Source organism: Numenius arquata, chromosome 5, assembly GCF_964106895.1.
Source record: "Numenius arquata chromosome 5, bNumArq3.hap1.1, whole genome shotgun sequence".
Lineage (NCBI taxonomy): Eukaryota > Metazoa > Chordata > Aves > Charadriiformes > Scolopacidae > Numenius > Numenius arquata.
The window spans coordinates 246,002-249,962 of NC_133580.1; positions in this window are offsets into that span (position 1 = coordinate 246,002).

Genomic DNA, 3,961 nt, shown 5'->3' on the forward strand with positions numbered 1-3,961 from the left:
GGTTGTCAAACCTCTGAAAAGGCTGCCCAGTGGTAGAGTCACCATCCCTGGAGGTATTTAAAAGCCGGGCAGATGTGGTGCTGAGGGACATGGGTCAGTGGTGGTTTGGGCAGTGTTGGGTTGATGGTTGGACTCCATGATCTGAAAGGTCTTTTCCAACCTAAATGATTCTACAGTTCTACCCTGTGCTTCTATCACTACCCAGGTATTTCCCTTTGCGTGCCCAGCTCCCTGTGGTTCTCCTGCACGTTTCAGCTTGCTTGGCCAAAGCATCACGTTTTGAAGCACTGAAGCCCGAGGACTCCCAAGGAGGTGTTGGACCATCCTGCCTGTTGTTTACCAGCCCAACACGCCAGCCTGACGCTAGCTCCCCAGGCTGTCACGGATCTGCTCGTCGCAGCACCGTGGTTACTGCAGCCGAGATATTCCCAGAGGGTAGAATACATCAGGGGTTTCAGAGAAGCACTGACATCCAAAGGGTGTGAGAGGAAGGGTCCATTTGAGACCAAGCTGCATGGCAAAGCGGTGGGTGTTTGTGAGAACAGGCTGCGGGAGAGGCCGGGTACCCGCGGGAGCCGGAGGATGCTCCGGGTCTCGATAGCGATGAGCAGCTGAGGCATGTCTATGAGGTGTCCGGGAGAGTTAACTTCTGAGCAGGGGGCATCTGTGGCATCTTCACACCGGTGTTTGAAACAGGGAAGCTTCTCTGAACTGGTTTTGACTCTGGTTCAATAAGAGGATTAGAGCTGAGCAAGCTCGTCTGGGCCGGTGATTCATTTGGTGAATTCAGGCGGCAATTCTGTTTGCAGGTTGTCAGTGAAGACGCTTTGATTTCCAGAAATTCCTTCATTATTCTCAATTATTCAGAGAAGTCTTTCACTTCTGCTGATGGGCATTTGCTGTGATGGTGGCCCTTGTGCTATTCCCATTGTGGGGTCCCAGCTCATCCCATGTCTCTGCACCACGATTCCGCCTAAAACCCGGGCGGCAGCTGGAGGCAAATCATCAGGATTTCATGCAGAGCTCCCCTTGGGGAGGGCTTTCTCACATGAAGAAGGTGTGACCAAGTGGGCAGCGTGAGCGACAAATGGCTGAGGAGCTGAGTGCCTGCGATTGCCCCGAATGACAAGCTATGATGGCTTTCTGAGGTGGGAAAACCTGCTTTTACAAACATTTTCACACCTTGTGCAGGAAACTCGCTGGCAAGCTGGGAAAGCAGGGCAGGTCTACCTGGGAGGGTGGGGTTTTTCCCCCATCTCCACTGGTTAGTCCAACAAAAGCTGCTTGCTATGGATTTAGCATGCATGGATTAAGGGATTTTTAAGAAAACAGAAGAAAATATGCAGCCTGATCATTGCCTTTCCCAAGCCTCATGTCAGTAGCATGACTTTGAATCCTAACTGTCTCTGCCACTCCCGATGTCCCCGGGGGCTGGCCACCCAAGCACCCACCTCTGCCTCCCTTCACCTCTTCCCTGTGTCAGGTCCCGGCATCGTTTTTGCTTTGCTTTGCAGAGATTTTGCTAAGAAATGCCCTGCAGAAACACCCAGTTCTCGCAGTGCTGGAGAGCGGCTCACAGGCACCGACCCCAACACGGCCAGGCCAAGCCTCTGCCCCACATGGGCCTGAGCCCTCCCCACCAGCCCCACACGTCTCCTCCGGTGGCCAAACCCTTCTTGTGAAGACCAGTCGTTATTGATAGTGCTTGACACAGGCACAAGAACATTTGGAAACGCTTTTCAATGAAAGTAAAACCCAACATTTTCTTTTAATTTCTATGTGCAAAATGAGAGCCAGCTCGTCGCTCTATTTTTAGCTCCCCCATAACGAGCCGTGTGAGCGGGCGAGAGGAGCAGCATGTTGATGAGGAGGGTGATCGCGCTCCGAACCTCCTATGGCTCCCGCAGACGAGCAGTGCCGGGAGGGGGTCACCAGGACCCCACGTCGGGGCCTCTCCCACCTCCAGCGAAGGACCAGCACAACGTCCCGAACGGGCAGGAGTGGGCTGGGGGAGCTGTGGGTCCCCTCCTTGCCACGAGCAACAAGTTCAAGTCTGCCGAAGAGGTTGGGGGTGGACGGAGACCTGCTGGTTCCTCAATATCATGGTCCTGTTGGGCCAGAGCAGTCTGGCCACGGCAGAACCCGCCACACTGGGTGTTCATGGGCGCACTTGGTCTCTGCTGACTTGGTTTTGCCTCTGACTCGAGGTTTAAGTTTAGGTGTCCTGGGCGGAATTCCCGTTGTGAGAACAAAGAGGAGCCCCCGTTTGGGAAGGAAATGCTCCACAGACAGTTTTGGCCCCATGACTCATCCTGGAGGGAGATGACAAGACCTGAAGCATGGCTAGATGGCAGGGAAGGGCAGGACTTGGAGCTCCCCGAAATACTCTACACAAGAAGGCATAGACTTGACCCAGATACATGAAATAACATGGTCCCTGGCAAAGCACTGCAGCAAGAGCCAGGATCTCACACTCATTAAAAACCCAACTCACTCCAGAGATCTGTCCACAGGTACAAACAGCCTGGAATTAGATGTGCATGGGGATGGAACGGCTTCAGCACGAGCTGAATCCAGATTCAGCCACGCTGGGCACGCAGCCGTGCCAGGACCTGCCTGCTGTCGCCCACCCTGCGGGTCTCTCCGCGGCGCAGGCGGGTCCATGGCTCTCCAAGAGCTGGAGGCGTCGCTTTCAGGAATCCCCCTTGCTCCCAACGCGCCGCAGACCCTGGTGGTCACACGGGGTGGTGTCCCACCAGGGGTGGTGTCCCAGCACTGGCAAAGGTGTGATAAACCCCCACGGGCAGCCAGGAGAAGGGAAACACAGGGACCCTCCTGCTGGCCCTGCCCTCCCTGCTGGGCTGGAGGCGTTTGTGCCCTGCCGCGTGGCAAGGGGACACCTCGCTCCACGGTCGGTGGCCCACGGGTCTCCACAGGGTGGTCAATGCTGTGTGGGAGGACGGAAGGCACCGGTGGCGGCCGACGGACTCGTTGCCCGGGGCCAGCAGTTGGCATCATTGCTCGTGTGCTGCTCCCAGCGTGGCGTGAGGCCGTGCCCGCTGTGGCCACCGCCCCGGGGCCCATCCTGGGCCTTCCCTCAGATGACGGGAGCCGAAACAAGCCCGCTCGGGTGCTTTCCTCGTGCCCTGGGGCAGGTATCGCGGGCCAGGGAGCGTGGAGGCCTCCGGTGCTCACACCACGCGCGGAACATGCCGGGACTGGCAGAGCCCGTCTGGCAGACGCTCGTTAGCAGAACCAGCGCCCGCTTTGGTGCTGGGGGTTCTCATTAAAGCTCGGGCACGGCCTCACATCCCCACCCAGGAGTGTGGGAAACGTAATTGCTCTCTGGGCACTAACGAGCGAGCACGCGGGGCGCTAAAGACGGGCAGCCTGAGCCGGGGGAGGGGAGCGGGAGCTCAGGCCAACCTTAACTTGGGAAGTGCAAGGAATTTGTGAGAGACTCCCCATCTCCACCCCCACCCGCAGCCCGAGGGTGTCCTGCAACAGCGCTGGCCCAGGTCTCCTTCCACCGCTGGGAATGACGGCTGGGCAGCCTGACCCCCACCATAGAGAGTCACGGCTCGGGGCAAGGACTGGGGACTGGCCCCTCTCTCCCGAGGGGCGCAGGGGCTCTGCAGAGCCTTCTCCCGCAGCACCCTCCCTCTCTGCTCTGCGGGAGCCTCCCAAACAGGGCGGCAGCCCTGAGCTCTGACGCGGAGGTTTTCTGCTCGCTGTTCCCCCGTGGTCTCGACGCCGGTGAGCAGAGACCTGGGCCCGGGGGCTGCCTGTCCCCTGCCCCGCTCAGTGACCCGGCGAGGAGGTGACAGCACCCGGTCTGGCAGCCCGTGTCCTAGAGCCAGGAACAGGCAGCGGCAGCAAAAGCCTGTGAATATCGACAAGGAGGGAAAAACCCCGGCCTGGCTGGCTCATGTGCCTCAGGGACCATCGCCCAACTGTCCCC